We start from the raw sequence: 27,149 nt of genomic DNA, 5'->3' as shown, positions 1-27,149 counted from the left end.
GACTGTAGGATTTTGGAGTCACAGTTTTTTTGCAATCAGGCACTAAAAAGATGAAAGCTATCTGGATTGGAAAAAAAGGAGTAAAACTCTCTTTATTCAGAGATGACATGATCATTTGCATAGAAAATCCTATGTAATCTATAAAAGAACTCCCAGAATTAATAAATGACCTAAGCTAGACTGTAGGATACTAGATCATATACGAAAATCCTTTGGATTTCAATATATAGTACTAGCAATGAATAATCAGACACTGAAACAAGAATGATTTGAAATAATAAAAAATATGAAATATTTGGGGATTTATTTGAAAAAAGATGTGAAAGATAGGTACATGGACAACTATATAACATTGCTGAGAGAAATGAAAGAAAACCAACATAGAGAGACATATTGTCTCTAAATTAATATATAGATTCAATGCAATCCCAATCAAAATCCCAGCGTGGTTTTTTTTGTTTTTTTGTTTTTTTGTTTTGTTTTGTTTTGTAGAGACTAATAAGCTGATTCTAAAGTTTATATGGAAATGCAAAGGATTCAGAATAGTTTACATAATTTGAAATAAGAGAACAAATTTGGAGGACTTACACTTCCTGACTTCAAGGGTTTTATAATACTTTAGTAATTAAGACAATGTGGTATTGGCATCTAGGTAAACAAATAAATCAATGGAACAGAATAGAACCCAGAAATAGACCTAACGTACATGGTCAATTGATTTTTGACAAGGATATTTGGATAAAAATGATAACTTTTTCAACAAATGATGTTAAAACAATTAAATATATAATATGAAAAAAAACACCCAGTTTCTTCCCAAAACTCTTCAATTCATACCATATGAATTTTGCACCACATACAAAAAAATTAACTCACAATGGATCATAGACTGAAATGTAAAACTATAAAACAGGAAGAGAGCACAGAAAATCTTTGTGACTTTGAGTTAGGCAAAAATTTCTTAAAATGCAATGTCAAAAGCACAGTCCATTAAAAAATTTGACATATTAGTCTTCATCAAAATTAAGAACTTCTACTCTTAAAAAAAAAAGAACTTCTATTCTTTGAAGCCCTTTTCAAGAGTGGGGAAAATATTTGTAAGTCATAAACCTGATAAAGAGCTTATATGCAGAATGTATAAAGAACTCTGGAATCTCAAGAATAATAATAATAATTTAAAAATGGGCAAAAGATTTGACCAGACACTTCATCAAAAAAGCTATAAAAGTGGCAAATAAAAACATGAAAACTTATTAGTCATTGGGGAAATGCAAATGAAAACCATAATAAGATATCACTACATACCTATTCAACTGTCCAAAATTAAAAAGCAGCGACCATGCCAAACGTTCTGTTGTGGAACAACTGAAATTCTCATACAATACTGGTGGGAATGCAAAGTGATAAACCATTTTGGCAAATAGCCTGACAGTTATTTAAAAAGCACAACATAAACCTACTGTGTGACTCAGTCACTTCATGGCTAGATACTAACACAAGAGAAATGAAGGCATATGTTCATATGGAGACTTGTATATGGATACTGAAAATAGCTTTATTTGTAATAGCCCCAAACTAAAAGCAACATAAATGTCCATCAAAATGGTGAGTGAGTAAACAAATTATGGCATACCCATACAATGGAATATCACTAGTAAAAAGGAATCTTACTTTATAGCACTTATCACATTCGTCTTTATATTATAGATTGTAAGCACATTTCTTACCTCTCCTTTAAGATTGAAAGATTCTTGAAGTTAGTGACACATGCATTTATTATTTGTCCAGTAACCTAATGGCATCTTAGAGAATGTCTTATATAATGTACATATATGCACAATAAATATATTTAACCAAGGATTTTTAAAATACTGGCCTAAAGACTAAAAATATTTTATTATGTTTAAAAAATATGAAACTTTTCCTAATTGTGATGTATGTAATCTTTATTCACATAAGATTGGGGAATGTTTCCCTTATATTTAGGTTGTTTCATTTCTCAATCTATTGTAAATACCTTGTGTTTCTCATCTTTAAGATGTTTCTCTGGGCGCCTGGGTGGCTCAGAGGTTGAGTGTCTGCCTTTGGCTTAGGGTGTGATCCTGGAGTTCCGGGATGGAGTCCTGCATTGGGCTCCCTGCATGGAGCCTGCTTCTCCCTCTGCCTCTCACTCTCTCTGTACCTCTCATGAATAAATAAATAAAATCTTAAAAAAAAGATGTTTCTTATTACCTGAGTACCAGAAACTATTGTTGTAGCAGATTTGTAATTGTTTAAGGATCTCCCATATAATGTACAAGGTTGAACACAATGGTGTAAAGATGCAATGATTATGTTATAGAGAAAATAACAAACTTCTGTTTCTGGAACATTTTTTTTTTTCTATTTTTGACCCCAAGTTGAAATAATGAAACCCAAATCCTATCTAAGAAATAGGGCAGTGATAAAACCTAAGAATAATTTTGTTGCGGAGTTAAAGTGAACAAGAAAATGGGCTAAGAGGAAAGCTTTATTTCAGTTTCAAATATCTGAAAAATTGGGAAATTGGATAAAAGGAGTTCAGGAAATTGTACTGGATGAAAATGATGTTTTATATTTGTTCTAACGTAAAAGCATCTATTTCCCTCATACAGAGATGGAGACGTAATGGTCTCAAATTTAATGGAAGTGCTCATTGCCAGGGGTATTGTAGTTTCGAAATGGGTTTGTTTGAGGATTCTAGGTCTAATTTCATATCATTAAACTCTGAAATTACAGAAGGCTTTCCAAAGTAATCCTTGGGCCTCAAAATGGCCCCATGGTGCTCCACGAGCCTGTTGTGTACAAAGTCTGAAGGGCTTGTAATACAGCTCTCCTTTCTGTAACAACCAGCACTGTATCTCAGTTCTTGCCTTTCCCATAGCCTGTGTTCTTTGCGGCGCCCAGTGTCAGAGCTCAGATTGAGTACTCAAGTAGCAGCCACTACAGGTTCCTAAGGGTGACTACGTCAGGGTTTGGATGAGACCTGGGTTTGAATACTAATTCCACCACATATGAGCTCTGTGGCCCAGATCCAGTCCACTAGCTTCCTGAGCCAAAATCTCCCCATCTGCCAAAAGGGTACCATGAATGTCAAAACTTAGCATGGTGCTTGGCACAGAGAATACACACTCAACATGTGTGCAGTTAGTATTATTAGCAACCAGAAATAATCTTAATTTTACTTCAAGAAAATAGTCTTAGCCTTGTGCTGAGGATAATTTTTTTTCAAGATTTTATTTTAAAGTAATCTCTACCCCCAATGTGGAGTTTGAACCCACAACCCTGAGATCAAGCGTTGCATGCTCCACCAACTGAGCCAGCCAGGCATGCCTGGCTAAGGCTAATTTTAAAAAATGATATTGTGGATGTGGGGCATTTTTCTTAGAAACATTTCTAGAGGAAATCTGGTGGCTGTGTATCTAGTGCTAAAAGGCCTACCCAATCTTGTTCAAAAGATACACAATGTCCATGCCTTCAAATAGATATACAAATGGTGTTGTGGAACCCCAGATATTGTCCACTCAATTCACTGTGGGCAGGAAGAGGGTTTATTTTTAAGGGGAGGGAAGAAGACCATAAATGGTTAAAATATAAAGAATTCTCCTCTCTCTGTCTGCCACTTTCACCCTTCAGGTTTCTGTCCACCCCTATGGTTCCTAAAGTCCTCTTATCTCTGTTCACTTTCCCCACCTCTTTCTCTACTTTAGAAATGGTACATATTATGAAAGAGAAAATTCTTGACACCATCACCAGAAAGTCAGTGGTGGGGGTAATGCATTTTTAATCCCGAACACCTGGCCTCCTTTTATTTAGCTGCCAGAATGAGAGGGTTTTTTGATTATTCAAAAAAGTTCTCTTGCTGGTGCTCACAAATGACTAAAAAGGTTAATAAATTTCAGAATCTGCCTGGTAATCCAAGGAGATAGAACTTTGCAAACACAGACTTTTCTTTTTAGATTGAATCTGACATTATGAAAAGCTACCCCTCTCTTCCCACACTCAAAGTATTTATCCAGGCTTTAAACACTGAGTAGCAAAAGCGTGGCAAGGGAGCTAACATTAATTGTGGGTACACTTTGCAGAGGGACTCTTGCACACATTATCTCATGTAGTCTTTGTGACAGTCCCATGGGAAATGCATCACCGTTTCCATATTTCATAGGTGAGGGCCTGAGGGGGCTTCACCATGGATTTAGCCATTGTCTCCAGCTGATCCCCCATCCCAGTTGTGTAAAACTTTGATGCAAATGCCTCTTTGCCCACCGTGCAGTTCCAATTATGGCAAGGTATGGCTCCTGATTTCAACTACCCTGTATGCCCAGTCAATTCTTGGGATGTCAAGTGCAGGGTCCATCTTTCTAGGAAAGAGGGCTTTGAAATTGATATCCCCTCCCTCAGCAGTGTGGGCACAGCACCTGTCTCCCTTAGCGTCTTTCATCCGCTTTGCTTACATGGGCAGGAAGCAGTTCTGTAAGTCCCTGTATGTTGACTGGGGTGGTGAGGTAGCGTGTGTGGGATGATAGTGGGTGGTAACTCTAGTTACCTCTCAGAGATGCCTCTCACTACAGCCTGCAGAGCAGTGGCAGGAGTGCTTGGTGGTTTTGGTCTTCAGTTATGATTCTGAGAAAACAAGAACATCATTTATACAGATGATCAAATTTAGTCCTTACAACAAGTCTGTGGGGAAGGTTCAGTTATGATCCCAGGGTAGTGTAGTGATTACAAACAAATACGGGCGTGAGTTTGAGTCACTGCTCTTATACTGTCCACATTAAGTTCAAGCTACTTAGGTGTGATTTTCACCTTCCTGCGCCCCAGCCTCCTCTTTGTATGATTTACCTACTCAACACTATTGTGAGAAGCAAATGAGATAACCTCGTGGTAGTAAGTGCTCTCTCAGTGTTCACTGTTGCTATCTCCATTTTCCAGTTGAGCAGACTAACACTGGATGAGTTAGATAACTGCCCAAAGTCACTGAGCTAATAAGTGCTTTTGAAACCCATGCTCTTAGCCGTGACTCCATGGCAGTGCTTCTTAGCCTTTTACGCATCCTGGCATACATGGAAAATATTATTACTCACACAGCATTGGGGGGAATGAATGGGACAACTCTAGGCTTGAGGCGATGCGTCTGATGGGCTCTGGCCATCCCAAGCTCCTTCAGGCCAGCTGGTACTCTGCTGTACTGGAACAGATGCCGAAGATGGAGGTGAGTCTTCTTGGAGGAAATGCTGTTTTCAGTGTAGTTTGAACAGTTGGTAAAGTTTAGTAGTGAAGAGGGCAGTGCGGTGAGGTTGGGGGTGAGGGACTGCTTAATTTTCTCTTCTGGAAAATGGAGATCAAAATACTTTCTATTTTATAGGAATGAAGGAATGCATATGGAAAGGCTTTGTAAAATGTGATATCAATTCTAGCTGGTACTATTTCTAAGGAAAATGTACAAAATATTTGAAATAATGAGACTGATTTAGGTATTGTGGTTACAGAGATGGAGCATTTCTACCAAACATTCACTTCGGGAAAGGTACGGCTTTGACAGGACCTTCCTCCCTCCCTATGTTCGTCCCTCCTTCTCTCCCTTCGCCCTTCCTTCCTTCCTTTCTTTATTTACCTTTTACCAAATAAAAATGCACATTAGCTTCCTCCAAGGTTTGTTATGGGGCTTAACCTCCTCTTATCAAGTAACTAAAGCAAGTAAGAATAAGTTCAAGAATCCTATAATACCAAACTAAGTGATCTCTGAAGGACTAATTTGGCTTTATCTGAGGAAATGGCATCTCTATGACACAGTCTCAGGGTGTCTTTGGAGAGGACTAGTTCTGACAGGTAAGGCTGCCAGGCATAAGCTAGACCCAGAAACAAAGCTTTAATCATTACAGAGGAGAGAAATTTGGGTTGTCAGTCAGCTTGTCTCCTGCCCAGGGCCTGATGTCTGAGTCCTATGGAAAGAGGTATGGGAAGGTTGTGAGTAAAGCTTGAAAGGGCCACTGTACTGATAATGGTGTCCATCTCTGGGGCCCATGGATGTCTGCCTCAGTCCTGTCTCTCTGAGAGAGTAAGTCAAGAAAGGAAGAGAGACATTCTTTCCAATTGTTCCATGTAACACTAAAATCGCCTTGTCATCCTGACATCAGTTTCATGGCATCAGCTGTAGTAGGAGATGGTAATGCTTGTTGGACATGGTGAACAGTGAAAGGATGAAGGCAATAGGAAGAGAGTAGCAGGGGCCATGTGATTGGCTACTAGACTTATTTGTCAGCACACAGGAAATGTTCATATGCTGACACATGGAAGAACAATTAGAGGCAAAAAGTAGGAAAACATGGGTTACACATAGAACAAAAACAAGTCTGGGAGCATTTCTGCAAGCCTTCATTGCTATTTCAATCCTATTATTTTGTACCCTTGAGCTACTTATACTTTGAGATCCAAGATGAGATGTGTGGACTAATTCATCCCAAAATATTACCCATTTTAAGATGTATTTTTTAAAAGAGTGCATTTAAAATTTGTTCAACTTTGACATTTTCCTTTCTGAGTTTACTGTAAAATTCAAGTCAAGTAACTTGCACAAATGCATCAATATTTTAAAAGCTACCAATCTTAACACATTAAAAAGAAGGCTCACAATCTTCAATAATCTTTAATGTAACATGCATTCATTATATATGAGCCCTCAAAGGAAAAACTCACGTTGCTCAGAATCCTAAGTGCTACAGAATGGTGGCTTTGGGATAGTTAAATACCACACATTCGCTTTGTAAAACCACCATCAAATGACTTAGCTGATTAACCCTGAAAGTCATCATGATTCTTTTGTCTTTAATAATGAGGACCAAGCAAAAGAAGAGTATTTTCTCTGGTGTGGCATTCTTGTGTCATAGTTTTAACAAGATACCCTCCTTGAAATTTGACTCTGATGCTGTTCCTCAGGCCTTGGAGCAGGTGACTCATTCTTTGGGGCTGAACTCAAATGTCACCTCCACTGTGAACTAGTCACAAACACCTTGAAAAGAATTAATTGCTCCCATGGAACTTGGTACATGCCTCTGTTATGGCACCATTATCACACAGTGTCCTAGTTATGCTTCTGTTTGTTTACTCAAACTATGAGCTCCTTGGGCGTGGGGGTGGTTTTTGGCACAGGAGGCACTTAATAGATAATTGTAGAACTAAAGAGAGTAGCTATCATCATTGATACTATTTTCAAGATATAGCACTTGTATAAACAAACAAAGAAAAATGTTCAAGGGGCTTTTGCCATCCATATATAGAATGTAAAAAAAAAGAATTTTAGGAAGCTGTCATCTTAAAATCTTAACTGGAGAGATTCAAGAAAGGTCAACAATATTCTGAGGTGAATGGCTGAGTTAATGAACGAAAGATTTTTCTGTTATCTGATGTGTGGTTGATTTACACCTATATTTAAAGCTAGAACCCAGGGGAAGGGAGGGTGTTGGGCTTGATATTTATTGAGTGACTTCTGTCTAGAGGGTTCCACAATTGGAGGTTTCTGATACGTGATTTCACTTTAGGTGCAACCACTCTATTCATCTGGTCTTATCAGCTCCTTTTATGAAATGGGGAAAACTGAGTTTTGGAGGTTCAGCCACGTGAACACAGTCTTTCCATTTGCTAAGTGGTTGAATCAGAATGTGAACCCAAATCTGAGGAGAATTCTTAGTATATGTCTAAATGTTTTTAAAAAGGGTAAGATTCAATAGTTATTAAAATAATTCAGGGCACCTGTTACCTTGTAACCTATACTTTTCTCTCTTAAATAAATATCTAAGGAAAAAGTTTGGGGGAGGGGCTTGAAGTGGGTAATAGCTGTGGTATGTAAGCAAGTGGACTCAAGAATCAGAAATCTGGGGGCACCTGGGTGACTCAGTGGTTGAGCATCTGCCTTCAGCTCAGGGTGTGATCCTGGGTCCTGGAATTGAGTCCTGCATTGGGCTCCCCGCAGGGAGCCTGCTTCTCCCTCTGCCCGTGTCTCTGCCTTTCTTTCTGTGTGTGTGTCTATCATGAATAAAATAAAATCTTTAAAAAAAGTCAGAAATCCGGGTAGAGAGCCTGCTCTGTCATTTTCCAGGGGTGTCACCTTGGGCCAGTCATTTACCTCCTTGAGCCTCAGTTTCTTCAACTGCAAAGTGTGGAAGTGGACGAAGGGGGATAATCATTGTATCTGACAGGAGGTTTTAAGAATAAGATGGGAGAACCCACTAAGCAGCTAGCCAAGTGCTTGGCACTTGGCACTAGTGCTCAATACGTTCTTAGCATTATTACCCAAATGATCTATGCTTATTGCCCAAAGTCAACAGATAGTTGCTCATCTCTCTATTTAATGTTTAATAGATTCAGTCTTAGAGTAAGTGGAAGAGAGGCCCACAGGTTGACCTTTCCCCTGTGACCTGCAGCCAAAGTGTGGGGTTTGGAATCATTTGGTAGGAGTTTGGTTCCTGGTTCTGCTTGATGATCTTGGTAAGACAGGTCACTTAGTTTCTCTGAACACAGTTTTCTTATCTGTAGCATGACAATCAAAACTCCATATATCTTACAGAACTCTTGCCAGGCTTACTTGACAAATGCTAAGATAAGGAGCACATGCAAGGGCACCTAACCTGGTCTACGAGCCAGGAGAGTCTTCTGGAAGGAAGTCCAAGTGGACACCTAAAAAAAAGGAAAGAGACTTGTAAACCGTGATACACATTCTGCCAATTATAATTATGTTATCATTTTAATAATGTCCGTATATACAGATCTTCCCCGACTTACAACAGGCTTACATCCCAATAAGCCCCTCATTAGTTGAAAATGTCTTAAGCCAAAAAGCACTTAATACATCTCACTACTGAACACCACAGCTTAATCTAGCCTTCCTTAAATGTGCTCAGAACACTTACATTAGCCTATGGTTGGACAAAGTCATCTCACGTGAAGGCTATTTTATAACCAAGTGTTGAATGTTTCATGTAATATATTAAATACCATACGGAAAAACAGAATGGTCATATGGATACAGAAGGGTTGCAGGTGTGCCAGTTGTTGATCCTCGTGATCACGTACCTGGTTGGGAGCTGCCACTCACTGCTACTGCCCACCACAGTCACGAGAGAGTGTTGCACCACATAACTTGCCTAGGAAAATATCAAAATTCAAATTTTAAAATACAGTTTCTGCTAAACGCATATTGCTTTCACACCATTACAAAGTCAAAAAAATCATAAGTTGAACAATCATAAGTTGGGGGAATGCCTGTATAACTGATATTTAAACTTATTTAAGACTACATTTTTCATTCTACTGGTTTCACTTTTTGACATAACCTTTGAATTTTATTAAGTTTTTCAGAGGAGGAATGCTGTGATTTTTTTCCCCAGCTGATTGCATATCTCCAAAATTTGGTCTGTCATTTTCCTAAAGGCACTTCTGATAGAACTTTATTATTTTGCAACGTCCTCAATCATCGGCTATGTAATGTGAAAACCAAAAGAAATATAGACTGTGTAGTTAATTTTTTCTGGCTTTCATCATGAATGGGATAAGTCCATGAACTGTGTTGTGTATGTGTGTATAAAAACGTGTATACATCTTGGATTTGATCCTGAGTTATTTCTTTGGTATAAATAAGACACTGAAAGGCATATTAACTTTTCCAGGTCACTAGGGTTTTCATTAGAATGCTGGACTATTAATAGTTACCTAGTTGTGGAGAGGAAATGATGTTCCATTCCTTCTCCTCCCTAGAGGGCTTAGCATACCAGAGAAAAACAGTGAATTGCAAGTGTCTGGTTCATAGTGTGCCGGTATTGTTTATAAGGTCAAATTTTGGATTAACCCTTTTCAAAAAAAAAAAAAATCAACAAGGATGTCTTCGTGAACATTCTGTTTCTTAAGGAAAATTATCTTAGATGGAATTTACCTAGTGTACCGCATAAGAATTCTTAGCACAGAATATCCAGCACAGTGTAAAAATTTATTTCCCTCGAGTTGCTTAAATGTCATCGTGTTTGGTACAAATAAGGAAATACCTCCTTGTGCAAATAATCTTGCCAAAGCTTCTCTGCTATGGTCTCATTAATAATGGTGCCATCTACATTGAAAAGGATAATTGAGTTATTACCTGGTGAACACAAACAACAGAGCCAGCCACAGGATAATTTGGGAAACTTTATTTTGTTTTGTTATTCTGAAAAAAAAGATTATCTGTCCAAAGATTCTACAATATTACCTATACTGTTTCCAACTGATTTTGTCTGAACTCTTTTCTGTGAGACCCACTGAACAGGCCACAGTTGCGATGAAGTGGATTTGTTAGAATAATAAGATCTGTCATGTGGCTGATAGTATCAGGTTTTTACTAGATTGTAAGCTGCTTTAGGGCACAGCCTATATCATATTTATCTTTGGATCTCTCCTGTGTCTTGAATGTGGTAGGCATCATCTAGCTAGTTATTGAATTGATTTAAATTCATTTTACTATGAAAATCATTTCTGAGCCTCCCAAGAATCAGACAGTATTTGAAAAATGCTCTTTTCTTATTAACATCTGGTTTTGTTTCCCATTGGGACCTATGTATATATGGAATCATAGGTGTATATTTATGGAAATTATGGATTGTGATGAGGAAAGCAGCATCAAAAATTGGGTAACATTTGGCAAATATGGGTAAAATTAACAGCTGTTCAGAGCTGTTTAGTAACTTGCTCGAGCTCATACAGTAAGTGGCAGAGATGAGATTCAAACCTGAAACCGTCTTGACTAGTAAATTGGTCTTCTTCCCACGTATTGTACTTGACATAGAAGGCACCTACACATGGTGATTCTTAACAGTGTCAAAACATCTTTTTCTTTTGGAACAACCCTTGTCTGTAATTATTACCTGTAGAGTCTTTCTTTGAGCCTTACAGCTAGATTAAGGCTTTGTTTGTATAGAGCAATCAAATAGTCCAATCTCAGCGTCTAGTACTGGCAACATTTCCTGGGAAGTCAGTAACTGGACAAAAGTGAGTCACCTGGAATAAAAGAAAAAAAAATGTGAAGTGAGAGGGCGTTTAATGCTTTGTCTCTTTTTAATACAACAAATTAAACAATTTGAATTCTGAGTAGAAAGAAACAAGTGAAATGTTATTTCACTTTTCAAACCATGTTGAATTAATATCCTAGAATTTTTACCTTCAGATGGTAATGAACGAGCAGCATAGGAGAGCTGCAGGTGGAAGAGGTTGAGAAAGAGCCTGTGTTTCATCGACTGGTAAGGGAGCCAAGGTGATATTTTGACTGGAGAGGAGAATGGTGATATTAGAGAAGCATTACCTCGTTTGTAGTCAATCTCCTCTCCTAGGCACATAGGACAATGATAAAGTTAAAATGTTAAAACTGAAAACCAATTCATCTGACTTTTTTGTTCACATGCTGTGATGCTCGGCCACCGGGAAGCCAGATCTACCGAGATGGGCATCTAAACACCTAAATTTCCTTGTTGTGCCATGTGTTGGGTATAGTGGTGAACCAAAGCAGTGTGGTTCTTGCCATCACGGAATTTATAGGCTAATAGACATAAGAAGACATAATAATTTCGTATAACAGCATGTGAGGACTTTAAAGATATTGCAAAGAAAATTCAGCAACTCGAAGAGAGAAATTTTGCCTCCAAAAGGCCCATGGAACTAGCCCAAGGTTGGGAGTATTCAGGGGGCACTGTGGGAAGAGAAGACAATGGAAAGAAAAAACTAGGGCCCCAGTGCAGTTTTCAGCTAGGTAAAGGTAGCGACTTACATAGGAGACACACCACTCTCACTGGGGCTACTGGTGGTGTGAAATAGGAGAGAATGCCTGGGCATTAATGCTCTGGAAGGGGTACCACTGTGGTTTAACGCAAACTACCTTTTGTTCGCTACTGGTGACTTGAGGCAAGGGTCTATGAACTCGAGCAGCCAGTCACAATCACTTTCTGTGAAGAGGCTTTCATAATAATTAGAAATTATATTTTTCATTTATTTATGTAATTGAAGTAAAATGAACATGAAATTAACCATTACTATATCCACCATGTTGTGCAACTGTCATCTCTATTTAGTTCCATAACATTTTCATCACCCCAAAAGGGAACCCCATACCTATTAAGTAATTTTCCCTCATTCTCCCTCCTCCCTGTCTCTGACAACTACCAATCTTTGCTCTGTCCCTACTGTGAATTTACCTGTTCTAGTTACTTATTATAAGAGGAATCATATAATATATAATCTTCTGTGTTTGGCTTTTTTCATGTAGCATGTTTTTCATGTTGTCGTATATATCAGTATTTTATTTCCTTTTGTGGCTGAGTAATATTCTATTATATGTGTATACAACATTTTGTTTATAATTATCCATTAATAGATATTGGGCTGTTTCAACCTTTTAGATCTTGTAAATAGGGCTTCTATGAACCTGTGTTGTCATAGTCCATTTGAACTGCTAAATAAAATACCGATCGGGTGGCTTATAAATACAGAAATCTATTGCTTTCAGCTGTGGAGCCTGCAAATCTGGGATCAGGGTGTCAGCATGATTGGGTGAAGGCCCTTTTTTGGCTCTTAGACTTCTTGTATCCTCATATGGTGTAAGAGGCTAGGGAACTCTGTGGCTCTCTTTTATGACACTAATCCCATTCCTGAGGGCCCTACCCTCATAACTTAATCACTTTCTAAAGGCCCCACCTTCTAACATTATAACATTACGCCTTAGGATCCCAATATGTGATTTTGGGGAGACACAAACATTCAGACCACACCATGTGTGTAACCTGTGCTTGTTTGAACACCTGTTTTCAATACTGTTGAGTGTATATCTAGGAGTAGAATTAACTGGGTCATATGGTAATTCTGTTTAACTTTTTTGAGGAACTACCAAACTATTTTTTACACTGGCTAAACGATTTGACATACCCACCAGCAATGAAAACAGTTTCAATTTCTCCACATCTTTGCTAACATTTGTTATTTTTCTTTAAAAAAAACTACAGTCATCCTAATGGTTACAAAGTGGTACCTCATTGTGGTTTGATTTATATTTCCCTAATGATAAGCATCTTTTCCTATGCTTGTAGGCTATCTGCATATGTCCTTCTTTGGAGAAATGTCTACTCAAGCCCTTTGCCCATGTTTTAATTGGGTTGTTTTATTGTTGTTGAGTTAGCACACTAGTTTTTGAACCATGTAGTTCAGTTGTGTCATGATGCAAATCTAATCCTCACAGCAGTCTTAAAGGTGGGATGTAGGCAGGGAGAAGAGAAAACAAAGAGCACAAGAGGGGTTGAACTTAGGTTGTGGCTGAAAGGGGATAACACACAGCTTTATCTTCCTCTATAACTTAGATGTCACAATTTATCTTCCTTGATAACTCAGAAGAGGAAGTGATAGCTTCGGCATGGCACTTTAATGGATACCATTTTCTGAATCTGTGACCTCAACTTTGCTCTCATGGCCATTGTGTAGCTTCACCATAAAGAGCTACCATTTTTTTAGTGCATGTCCTCCATATAACTGACTGGGTATTTTTTTTTTTTTAATGTAAGTCTTTTCATGTCACATCCCTGCTGGTCTTTTAATGGCTTGTCATCCTACAAGATCTTCTGTCTTTCCTTTCAAGTTAGCATCTTTTGCTGTCCTCATTTGCACCCCACCAAATAGTCACGTCACACTACTCTTAATTTCTGGAATTGGCCAACCTCTTTCATAACCTCGTGCTCAAAACAGAGTTCCTGCTGCCTGGAATGCATTAAAGGACTCCCCTCCACCACAGGATTACATTGTGAACTTTTCCCTGTGTCATAAAAATACCCCAAACTTGGCAAATAATGTAGTTAGGGGAAAGAAAGAGAGGAAGCTGTCATTATTTACATACCTCATCTTACAGCCTGGAATATCCAAGAGAATCAACTGGAAAAACTAAGACCACTTAGTAGTCAGATAAAAGATTAAAAAAAAATCAATCTCCCAATCACCAACAGTAACCATGTAGAAAATACAAGGGAAAGAAGGCAATTATTCACAGTAGCATCAAAAACTATAACACACTGTTGGTGGGAATGGGAACTGGTGCAGCCATTTTGGAAAACAGTATGGAGATTTCTCAAAACGTTAAAAATAGAACTACCCAATGACCCAGCAATTGTACTACTAGGTATTTACCCAAAGGATGCAAAAATGCTGATTTGAAGGGGCACAAGTACACCAATTTTTATAGCAGCATTATCAATAATAGCCAAATTATGGAAAAAGCCCAAATGTCTGTTGACTGATATAAATGGATAATGAAGATGTGGTACACACACACACACACACACACACACACACACACACAAACGGAATATTACTCAGCCATCAAAAAGAATGAAAATTTGTCATTTGCAACAATGTGGATGGAACTAGAGGGTATTATGCCAAATGAAATAAGTCAGTCAGAGAAAGATAAACACCATATGATCTCACTCATATGTGGAATTTAAGAAACAAAATGGATGAATATATGGGGGGGGGAGAGAGAGAGGGAAACAAATCATGAGAGACTCTTAATGATAGAGAACAAACAGGGTTGACAGAGGGAACAGAGAGATGGGCTAGATGAGTGATGGGCATTAGGGCACTTGTGATGAGCACTGGTGTTGTATGTAAATGATGAACCACTGAACTCTACTCCTGAAACCAATATCGAATTGTATATCAATTAGCTGGAATTAAAAACAAACTATAGGGATGCCTGGGTGCGTCAGTGGTTGAGCATCTGCCTTTGGCTCAGGTTGTGATCCTGGAGTCCTGGGATTGAGTACCCCTCGGTATCCCTTCGGGGAGCCTGCTTCTCTCTCTGCCTGTGTCTCTGCCTCTCTCTCTGGGTCTCTCATGAATAAATAAATAAAACCTTAAAGAAAAAAAAACAACCAAAGTATAAAACACCTAGAGACAAACTTAATATGTGAATTCATACTCACAAAAAAAAGTTTCTGGACTGTTATTTAAGAATAGAAAAATAATGCCTGAATCTGCAAAAGTACAGTCCATGTTTCTACACAGTGTCATGTGGTGAGGAGCCTGAGGTCTGACCACTCGAGTCCAATTCTCTCCTGGGTCATCTCAGAACAGTTGCTTCATTCCTCTAAGGTATGACTGGTTTTCTTTCTTCCTTCCTTTCTTTCTTCCTTCCTTCCTTTCTTAATTTCTTTCTTTCTTTCTTTCTTCTTTCTTTCTTTCTTTCTTTCTTTCTTTCTTTCTTTCTTTCTTTCTTTCTTTCTTTCTTTCTTTCTTTCTTTCTTTCTTTCTTTCTTTCTTTCTTTCTTTCTTTCTTTCTTTCTTTCTTTCTTTCTTTCTTTCTTTCTTTCTTCCTTCCTTCTCTTCTTTCTTTCTTTCTTTCTTTCTTTCTTTCTTTCTTTCTTTCTTTCTTCTTTCTTTCTTTCTTTCTCTTTTTTTCTTTCCTTTTTTTCTTTCTTTCTTCTTTCAGATTTGTTTATTTGAGACAGAGAGCATGAGCAGGAGGGCAGGGCGTGAGAGGGAGAGTGAATCTTAAGTAGAGTCCATGCTGAGTGCAGAGCCCCAGGCAGTGCTGATCCTATGACCTGGAGATCACTACCAGAGGTGAAACCAAGAGTCAGATGCTCAGCTGATTGCACCACCCAGGTGCCCCTAAGGTGTGGCTTTTTTGTTTGTAAAAGGAGAGTAATAATATTTGTTAACTCCTGTGTCAAGGATGAGAGTTGTATATAATGATCTGACTAAATAAAATGATCTGTTTAGTACACTCAGCCCAGTGCCAGGCATATGGAAAATACTTAATAGATTACCTATCATACTAAAGATGCCAATTATCTTTAAAATAGTCTGTGCATTTAATGCAATTCCAATTGAGCATTTGTTTTGGTTGTGATTTGTAATTTTACTGAGCGCTTTACAGGGCATTGTTTTTTCATTTTCTGTTTTTGGAGTCATGTGTCTTCTAAGTTGTGGCTGTCTCCCAGCAGAAGTGTTTTGCTTTTGGTTTTGCCTTTGCTTTTGCTGCATATGGCCCCATATATATGTCTCTCTCTCAACCTCTCTTTTTTTCCTTTCTTCTTCTCCTTCTTCTTCTTCTTCTCCTCCTCCTTCTCCTCTTCCTTCTCCTCCTCCTCCTCCTCCTCCTCCTCCTCCTCCTCCTCCTCCTCCTCCTTCTTCTTCTTCTTCTTCTTCTTCCTCTTTTCTTCCTGCTTTCCTGCCTCAAGGTCACAAAGATACTCTTTGTGTTAAATCCTAGAGGCTTTATTGTTTTACCTTTCACACTTAGATCTATAGTTCACCTGGAAATAATGCCAATATCGTACTGTCTTAATGTTAAGTCTTGATATCTGGAATAAATCTTCCCAACTTGTTCTCCTTCAAGAGTGTTTTGGCTATTTCTGGCCTGTTTCTTTTCCATATAAATTTAGAATCAGCTTTTTAATTTCCACTTGAAAAAAAAAGCCACTGGGATTTTGAACTGGAATTTTTTTTTAATTTTTATTTATTTATGATAGTCACACAGAGAGAGAGAGAGAGAGAGGCAGAGACACAGGCAGAGGGAGAAGCAGGCTCCATGCACCGGGAGCCCGACGTGGGATTCGATCCCGGGTCTCCAGGATCGCGCCCTGGGCCAAAGGCAGGCGCCAAACCGCTGCGCCACCCAGGGATCCCTTGAACTGGAATTGTACAGAGTCTGTAGATCAATTTGAGGAAAACTGACATCATTTCAATATTGAGTTTCCCAGTCCTTGACCATGATACACTCCTTCGTTTATTTAGATCTTCTTTATATTCTTTCAGTAATGTTTTCTAGTTTTCCATGTGGAGGTTTTTATGGTAATTTCTTATCTCGGGGTTCCTATGAACCTACATATGGTACAGTTTCAACTTCACAAGGTGCTATTTTTTCTTCCAAAAGAGGTTCTGGGTTATGGCAGGCTTATTCATGACTCCTCTGGTTCTTAGACAATGTGTTTCTGATCCTTTTTTTGATGGCCATGTGACAGTCCCAGCTGCTCGCTCACGCCCTCCTGCACACTGAGGTCTCATCTCCTACTCCTGCCTGCATGGGAACCACAGGCCTGAGACACTTGGGCCTCTAACCAAGACAACCCCAATCTGGCTCTCCTTTCCCTCTATGTTGGTGGCACCTGTGGGTTTTCCTCTCCCTCTTTTGAGGTAGTTATGTATTTTAGATATTATTTTGATCAGAGTTGGTTAGGAATTTCTATTGTTTAGTGTGGGAGAGGGAGGCCTTGATTTTGGCTTAGAATCCCATGTTCCTGGAAATCAATGGCAATAATACTTGTAATTTTGAAAAAAGATCCGCTAATAGAAGAATAAATAAGAGAATGTTGTAGATCCAAATATAGAAAGTATGGAAAGATTGCTATGTCACAACACTAAATGAAAAATTTCACAATAATATGCATAGTTTAATTTATGTAAGGACAATACAAAGCAACTTTCTCTTTAAAATACTTAAAGCAATAGATTTAGAAATCCCCACACAAAACTGTTCATAGCAGTTACTCTTAACCACTATGAGTTGGGGTGGAGGGTAGATGGTAAAAGGAAACTTTCAAGGAATTTTTCATATCATTTTTTTACCAGGAAATTTATTATTTGTTTACAAGCAATACAACTTACATTACTTTCACAATTTATCAGTCAAGCATGTTCCCCCTATCAGCTCAGACCCCAAGCCCTTGGCAGCCTTCAGAGCCTTGCTCTCTCCTCACCTGCTTGGCATCTGTGCTCCACCTGGCTGTATCTCGGTCCCTTGAGAATGCCATTCTTCTCTCCACCTGAGGGTCTTAGTATTTGCCATTCTGTCTATCATCTTCTTACCCCACCTCTCTGATTAGTTAACTAAAACTCATCCTTTAAGGCCTCTCAGTTTTTACAACATATCCTCAGGGTAGCCTTCCCTGAACTTCAGACCAGGTAATGTTCCCTGTTATATGCTCTTCTAATATCCGACATTTCTCTTTTGCAACACTTCACACAACACTAATTAAATAATTTTGAAAGTAGTTGTATCATGCTGGAGAACTCCAGTAGAACATAAGCTTTGTTCTGTCAGGGACTAAGGATCTCATTTGCTGATTAATTCCCAGAACCTAGTAGAGCAACTTGAACGTAATAAACAGTCACGGAATCAACAAGAAAGTGAATGAGACTTTGAATTGTGTGTCACTCCTGATTCCCCTAAGTCTCTTGGTGGAAACTTAGGGATCTGAGGCTCCCATGTTGGGAAAAATTAATTCCTTTTCTGTTCCTGCTTAGGACTGCACAGATTTGTGCAACGTAGGCCATGTGGCTCTGCAGTCCCTTATACTGTACTCAAGAGTGCGTGTTGAGAATACCATCCATTTTATGGATGTCTTATCTAGAATTCCCACTGCCTGTAAGTCTGCCCATGAAAAAAGGAGGAACCTAATAGACCTCTAGTGATTTCGGTAAGAAAGGTAATTATTTCCTGTGCTGAGTGTTGCCTGGGAGACAATCACTCTATCCCCAGGAACCATTTCCTTTATGCTTGTTTCCAGGCTCCCACTATCCAACATCTTCAACTTCAGATGCAAGCTGGTCTTTTGCTGTCTCACTGGAGTTTCACCATTGGACAATTTCCTGTCCATGGATCCTCATGAGATTATGCTGAAATTTCATTCCCAGTGTCATCAGGAGTGAAGCTAAATAAATTGAACTCTAGAGAATGTGCTTTAATGCATAAGAACACAGCTAAGTAATTGCTATACTGAACAAAGGAGGAAATTAGTCACTAGAAAACTCATGTTGTAGGATAACTCATTTCCAAGCAAAATCATAATGGGACTCACCTAAGCAGAATTAAACTTTTATGAAAAAAATTTTTAAAAGACCAATTCGGCCATCAGACTAAGAGAAACATTTCATTTCACTTAACTAAAAGGTCAGAACTTTTTGATGTCCCAGTTACATAGGCAGTGTGTTATGCACATGCTCGTCAGAACATAATGGATGACTTCAGTTATATAAAAGTTCAACCACGTTGAAACTCCTGCTGCATGATCCCTAGAGGAAAAACCCTTTTTGCTACTCACTTTGTAATCAGATGTTGCAGCTATCCACCCGATTCTTTTGAATGATTTCTAAAAAGGAGAGGCCATCGGTTCAGAGGAGCCATTTATTGCCAGTCAAAGGGCAATTAGCAAATGCACGTTACCCTGTAGGAAGCAGAGCCCTTCCATTCTCAGAGAAAAGAGATGATAATCGGACTTTACATATGTTTCCCTTTTTGAGATACAGACCACAGAGTTTGTTTATGACTATCTTTAGCATGAACAGGAAACTCGCAATGAAACTCAAAAGGAGGGGCATAGAGTTAAAATGTCATATAACTCATGAGAAATATGTTCTAAATGATCCAGTGGCTTGAAAAAGCCCATTTTAAAACATGAGAATGATGCAGCACAGTTATGTTTTCAGTAGCAGGGAGGGGAATTGCTGTGCCAACCATACTTTCTGGCCCTGTGACTGGCTGGCTGCTAGGTATTTGTCAGAAGAGCTGGGTGGGACCACGGCTGCAGGCTCTGGCTGTGGAAAAAGTGTTGCTCTGTGAGAAACTTACGAGTTTTGATAAAGGTCAAACCAGGAATGCTGATCTTTAGCAACACCCTAAACCTACCCTAACCTCAGCACTAACTTTAAGAGGGTACCGACACTCTCCACTACTCTTATTTCCTCTATGGGTAATTGCTGCTCCAGGGGGTATCCCCATTGGTCAGAATAGGCCAGGTAACTGCTGTTGCAACAAAAGATACCTAAAATCAACCAAAAGCATTAGTTTAGGGATGACTGCTGGATGGTGAGAGAATGTTTTCTGAGGCAGGAAGAATGTTGCTCTTTCCCTTTGAACTGGCGATGGACTACAGCTGAGATGGTGGCTGCCCCATTCACCTGGCTTCTAGGATGAGGAGATGAGCTGCATGGCCTCAGCTGACCTGCAATGCAAATAAACTTTTGGGGTTATAAGACACTAAGATTTAGCAGCAGAATCTGGCTTAGCCTGACTAATACCGTATCTACTACAGTTTTACAGATGAATAGACAAATGTTCATACAGGTTAAACAGAGGACTCTAGTCAAGGGTCAGGGAAACCACGCATGAGTTCTATGAAGATGTCAGGCTGGTTTTCATTTGTCTCTGAAAGAACCATGGGGGACATCTATTTTTCCACCAACTACTGAGTCTTCAGTCTGATGAGGTCATTCTGATCCCTTGTGCCCCTGGGAATAAGCATCGTCTTTTTCAAGGAGAGCAAAATCAACTTTTTTTTTTCTTTTTGGTTTAGGATCACAGGTAGGATAACCAACCATCCTACTTTGCCCAGGACACTGGGACTATCAGTGACAAAACCAGGAAGTCCCAGGCTAACTGGAATGAGTTGGTCATCCTAATTACTGAGGTGATTATCTCCTGGGAATATTCAATAATTATGTAACATAAGCTCCCATTACACCTTACAATTCTTTTCATCGTAATATTACATTATGTTGTAAATGATTTAGATTGCTCAGTGTCTGTCTGCCCACAAAACCCTGAACCTGAGACCAAGGACTGTTTCTTGTCCATTTTATAGTCCCAATACCTTGTATGGTGCTTGCCACTTCGAAAGATCACAGTAAATATTTGTTGCATGGATGAATGGATGCTATTTCTCTGTTGTTTTCCATTACAAAAACTGGTGTGGTATGATTGGCTTTTTCTCCTTTGAGGATCAATTCTGCCTGGAAACTAATTTAACTATAAAGAAAGGTAGAAATCTTCCTTGACTGCAGATACAGGCTGGCATAAAGTTTTAAGTTTAACCCACAGTGTAAAATTACATAAACCTAGCACTGAGTTTCAGCATAAACCAATTCCTTATTAGACTGACTGAATAATTGAATCTCCTTGTTTGGCATTTGTTTAAAGACAGAAGGTCATGGGACAAATGGTGGGTATTTGAGGCTGTGGAAACATATGTTATAAATTTGGTTTAGCTGTTTCTGGTAACTGGGATTATTGTGACTGAAGACCCAGGCCTCCCAAGTCTGCCCTCCGCCCTTGGGAATGCACAACAACATGCCCTCCAAAACCAGAGGCAGGGAGAAAATGTCCATGGGCACGTCTCACGGATGGACTGCACTCATGCCCAGTTAAGGACAGCAAACTGTGCTCTGAGAAACTTGCTCTGGAGAATTAGGTCCAGGCCTCATCCAGCTGGATATTTTCATAACAGGCCTGTGAGGTGTTCTGAGAAAGCATTTGGTAGTTCTTAACTCCACTTACAAACTAAAATCCTCAGACATCTTTGTTTTCGTTAATCACCCATAGTGAGTCTCTCCTAAGTGACTAAGCTTTTCTGAGAAGTGCTTTAAATTCTATAAAGAGGCCCTGTGGAGTGGTGGGAGGATCACTGAACTTGTGTTAAAAAGACTTAGAACAAATTCTATCCTTGGTTTCCTCATCTATAAAATGGGTTTAATAATACCTACTTTTCTTATCTCCTAAGATAGCTTATGAGGTTAAAGCAGATTAAGTCAGTGAAAATAGTTTGACTAAAGTGCCGAACGAGAACATAAGATAATACGCATTTCCTACCTCTATCATTTACTGTTTCTTCTCATCCTATACAAAACCTACCTAAGCTTGCCTTCTGTTTTAGGACTTCTTTTCACTTATATGTTATAAGTGAATATGTTCCTTATCACAGGAAGAGAATAAGCATTTACTGTGTGTTTTATATGTTCATTGTCTTCATAATGGTACTTATAGCTTAAGTACCATTATTTTTAATTGTACATACAAACTTTAGTTCATAGTAGTTCATGTCTCAGGTCATGCAGCTAGATCTTAGGTTTAAACTCAAGTGTCAGGATCCCTGGGGGGATCAGCGGTTAAGCACCTGCCTTCAGCCCAGGGCCTGATCCTGGAGACCCGGGATCGAGTCCCGCATCGGGCTCCCGGCATGGAGCCTGCTTCTCCCTCTGCCTGTGTCTCTGCCCCACCCCCCTCTGTGTCTCATAAATAAAATCTTTGAAAAAAAAAGTAAACTCAAGTGTCCCTATCTCATCGTCCGTGTGATATTTCTACCACATCATACTACCTTCCAAGTATTAATGAGTTTCCTTCTTTTGTTTCTTTTGTATCTTCAATTTCATATACAAGTTCACCTTGGGCTTGATCACAACATTATGGTTCTTAAAAAAAAATTATTTATTTATCTTAGAGAGAGAATGTAAGAGTGAGAGTGTGGGTGTGTGTGTGGGGGGGTGGGGAGTCAGAGGGGGAGGGAGAAAGAAACTCAAGCAGACTCCACACTGAGTGTAGAGCTTGATATGGGGCTCAATCTCATGACCCTGAGATCATGTCCTGAGCCAAAATCAAGAGTCAGATGCTCAACCAACTGTGCTACCCAAGCACCCACAAGATTATGATTTTTAAAATTTTGATCATATTTCCTCATCTTTTATCACTCCAGACTGAAATGTCCTGCTTATTCTGGCAGTACTCTCTATTTCCTGGATCTCTGTACTTGCTTTTATTTGGACGTTTCTTGAGCTAGAACAACTAAAGTTGCATGTATTATTGCAGGTGCAGGCCCTCTGGGGTTGGGGACCCGGGCAAGATAATGTTTCCAGATGTATTGCCAATATTGACCACGATACCCAGGTTATCATTAGCCATTTGGGCTGAAGTAGGGCAATTCCAGTGGAACACCTCCCAGCTATAACCAGAAACCATGTGGCCAGCCATCAGGAAACATAATGTTTTGAGGTCTCTAAAGCTTTTTTCATTTATTTATTCAACAAGTACTTAAAAAGCATGAACCCCGTGCCAATCTCTGTTCTAGTTGCTGTGGGTAGGGTAGAGTATAAAACATCCCAAGTTCCTGTTTCTATAGAGTATATTAAGTAATGTGGAGAGACAGTTGACAGAAAAATGTATAATATGTTAGAGGTTTTTACAAAAGCTGTCTAACTGGCCTGCCTGTCTCCAGGAAGGCAGCAAGTACTATGTAGGAAAATAAAGCAGGGTGAGGGGAATAGGGAAAGACTGGGCAGGGGCTTGGCTTCTCTATGTAGGATGGTCAGGGACATCTGTGATAAGGTGAGATCTGAGCAGTAACTTGAAGTAAAGGTTATCTCTGAGAAGGACATTCCAGGCAGAGAGAATGGCAAGAGCAACTGTCATGGGGAAGCTACTTAGCATGTGTGAGGTGTGCCAGTATAGCTGGAACTACGTGAGAGTAGAGGGGACTGGGGAGATGAGGTAAGAGATAAGGTCAGAGCTTGAAGATTAAGGAAGGGCAGGTCATGCATGGTCATGTAAGTTATGGTGAAGGACTTTGTGTTTTACTCCGCGAGGTAGGAAGGTATGGGAATATTATGCACAAAGAACTGGCCTCATCAGACTTACCATTTTAAGAAACTCACTCTGACTGTGAGTCTGGTCTGCAGAGAATACACTGTGGGAAAGGAATGGCAGAGGCAAGGAGGCCAGTTAGACAGCTCGTGTAATAATCCAGGTGAGAGATGATAGTGGCTTGGATGGTGGCTCAGGGCACTGGTGGAGTTAAGGGCAAAATGTCATTTTGTCCTGGATCTAGACTGGATATGAGAGAAAGAGAAGAGTCACTGATGACTTCAAGGATTTCAGCTTGAGAAATTGTAAGTATTGGATGAATGGAGTCCTCTTTTATTGAGATGAAGAATACTCCGGGAAGCATGTTTTGTGTGTGTATGTGCATGTTTATGTGTGGTGGCAGAGAATTGGGAGTTCTATTTAGTGTATTTGAAGTTTGAGATACTTCCAAGTAAGGACTTCAAGTAGACAGCTGGATATGTGTTCACAGGAGAGGTTGGGGCTGGAGTTTAAGTTTGGGATCTTAAAAGCCCTGGGGCTAAATGAGCTCACCTAAGTAGATAGATAAATCGATAAGAAAGAGGTCAGAGCACTGAACCCTGGAGCACTTCAACATACCATTTAGAGCTGGAGAGACAGATGGAAGCAGTTAAGAGGAGCAGTCACTTAAACGCTGTTTTGGTGGCTGTGTGGCAGCAGCTACTGTAAATACTGGGTTCACCTATTAGAGATCTGCTCCCAAAGTGGGAGACCACCGGGATATTTATGACTGTATACATGGCCACTACACAGGATCACTGAGAAAAAGCACACAAAGAAGACTCCTGGCTTATCATTAAAAAACCTGCAGGAGATTGGCAGGATGGAAAATTAGGTTGAATTAATTTAGATTAGGAAAAATTGAGTAGAAAGCAAAGAAATCATATATTCCTGGTAACATAAACATAACTATGACAGAAACAAGAAACTCTTGATACTATGAGTATATAAATTATTCACATGTGCACTTGTAAATGCACAAGATTAAATGTATCAAACTGCATATTAACAAAATCGTCTATACAATACATGGTAAATAAAGTTTGGGTTTGGAAACTTTTTTTCTCCCCTCTCTGATTGCAATTGGTGTTTAGTTTTTAGGTCACCCCATAGAAAACTTTTTTAACCCATGATGTTTCTCAGAGGTAGATCTGTTTACTTTTCAACCATGTTAAAAGTTTTCAGTCACAATTCTGGATAGCAGCAACTACCTCATTTGATAGACAAAGCCATGTGTTCAAGAGGGGTGAGATAGTAATAGATTTTCAAAAAACATATTCTCCTTTTATTTCTCCCTGCACCTCCCCTGCCCCCAAATTTGGCCTATCCCTATCCCTAATTGGCCAGCCAGAGGTAGGGGAAAGGGAAGTAGAGCCAGAGAACAAAGAATTAAATTCTTGGTTAAATCTGAAAAGTCTTGATCTTTGTGTAAGAGAGATTTAAAAGAACAGTAGTAGAGATAAGGCTTCTCTTGACTGGGTCAAAGACTCAGAGCAGGAGTTGGACAGGAGATGGGAGGCTGGGATAATGATGGGGTACTGAGAAGGGGTCCTTCCTTGCACCTCTACCCCATTATTTCCAAAGACATGAGTGGGGTAAAATGCAGTCAGCTTCTCCAAACCTCATATACTGAAGCCCTATCCTCTAAGTCCTAGAAGTAGCTCATTATTTCCTCTGGTTCAGTTTTAGGGGAGGGACTCTGGGACACGTCTGTCACCAATGAGACCACCAGGAATGTCCAGTTGGTGGACACAGTGGTGGTGGTGGGGCCTTGGTGAAGAAACACAGTGGCTTTGAGCCTTCTTCCCTGAGGGGCAGTGCCTTTAGGACAAATGCTCTTTTCTTCCCTTCCATGTGGCAGATTAGCAGGGTGGGCTGAGGCTGCCCCTGTTTTGGAAGGGCACCTGCCTTTGGCTAGTCTAGTGGCTCAGTTTGGCCTCTTTTTTGGATGTCTTCATCTTCATCCTTTCATACATTTTCTTGAGGAGCCTCCTTTGTGCCCACAAATGTAGTTTCATATGCTCCTTGTATTCCAACACTACCTCTACGATAGCACTGGCTTTACTGCACTATCTACTTGTCTATCTTACATACCAGGTTGGGAGCCTTTTGAAAACAAAGACCAGGTTGCAACTGTCTTTATAGTCTCTGATACCCAAGATGGACCCTGGGTCATGGTCAGCAAGCGATCAGATTGATTACATTATAAAGGAAAACACATTTATATACCCATTTCTATGGCCTGAGTGTTGCTGTGACTTGCAATAAGCACTTTCTGTTGGACAGATGTTAAACAACAATGACTGTAACCACTGACAGCATGTCTTCTCATCTTCATTCTATTCCCTGCCCTTCAGATAACAGATTGAGGCCTATTTTCTCCGGAAAGCTGCTGCTGCTGATCCATCCTACAATCTGCCAGTCTCCTTTTTCTTAAGACATTTCCTGTTATCGGTTTGTAGCCATAAATACACATTCCTAGATTTTATAGTCAGTCTTGTTTCTTGCCACATTGCTTTCTTAGAAATCACATCTTCCATAAAATGGAACATTTTCTCCTCTAGCGCTGATGTTGCAACTCAGGGCTGACCAAGGATTCAGTGTCACATAAGGTATAGTCATGATCGATCACATGTCAAAAAGACAAAGCTACAATCACAATCCTCTCAAATAATTTAGCATAGTAAACATCAAGCTTAAGGCCCATAAAGTAGTCATAAACACACATTGATGATACAAGGATACCTAGAATTATGTTAAATCAGAAAATTCAGCCCTATCCTATCACAAAGTTTTTCCTAAAATTAATATCCACATTTTTCAAATGAATATTTTCAACACATTAATGAAAAAGTTTGTTCCACTTTCACATTATAAATGGAATAGTGGAGGATTATTTTGACAGTGTAGACCTTTTTTTTTAATTAAATATTTTATTTATTTATTCATGAAATGACACAAACACACAGAGGCAAAGGGAGAAGCAGGCTCCATGCTGGGAGCCTGATGTGGGACTAGATCCCAGTTCTCCAGGATCACACCCTGGGCCAAAGGCAGGCACCAAACTGCTGAGCCACCCAGGGATCCCAGTGTAGACCTCTTGTAAAAGTCCAAGCAAGTTGAAAGTGTAACTTCATAAGGCTTCATAGGCTTCCATAACTTGGAAATGCCCTTCATAAGTTGTCTTCTCCAAAGCAGGGCTTCTACGTAATTCAGTTGATCCTGTATTTGCACCCAAATTACTAGGCTCAAGAAATGTTTCCTGTAGTTTATGACAATAGTGGTGTTTCTTTTCTCCTCTGAGAACCTGACCCAATCTCTCTAACCTTCCTCCTCTCCTTTCCTTTTTTCTTATTGAAAGCTAAAGGCAGAGTTGCTTGATAGAAGACCAAAGCAGAGCAAGAGAGACACAAAGTGGCCTTAAATCACTCAAACTCCACTTCCTTCTATAAATTATTCCTCTTTGATTTAATTTTTATTGTAAAAGCAATAAAACAACTGCTGATTGTGAGCAAACTTAAAAACAAAAAAAGGTTCAAAACACCTATGATGTGATTGCTAAGAGGTCTGGCTTACTTAAAATTCAACAAAACAATTCAGTCCACATTTATTGATGGCCCACTATGTGCCAGGCCTGATGTGTATGCTCAGGAGATGCTGAGACAAAGGTGATAGATTGGCCTTCTGG

At 39.4% G+C, this 27,149-nt stretch overlaps 1 long non-coding RNA gene across 1 annotated transcript in view; it reads left to right on the top strand.

Annotated features, from left to right (window-relative positions):
• Window positions 1–4,894: 4,894 nt before the first annotated feature.
• The window catches only part of LOC140642512 (uncharacterized), a 143,020-nt gene continuing 120,765 nt past the window's right edge, over window positions 4,895–27,149 (top strand). Inside the window, exon 1 of the long non-coding RNA XR_012038948.1 lies at window positions 4,895–5,230. This is a non-coding gene — a long non-coding RNA (uncharacterized lncRNA). The remainder of the gene's footprint in view (window positions 5,231–27,149) is intronic.

This window comes from Canis lupus, chromosome 11, assembly GCF_048164855.1.
Source record: "Canis lupus baileyi chromosome 11, mCanLup2.hap1, whole genome shotgun sequence".
Lineage (NCBI taxonomy): Eukaryota > Metazoa > Chordata > Mammalia > Carnivora > Canidae > Canis > Canis lupus.
This window is presented reverse-complemented; position numbering and strand designations above follow the sequence as displayed.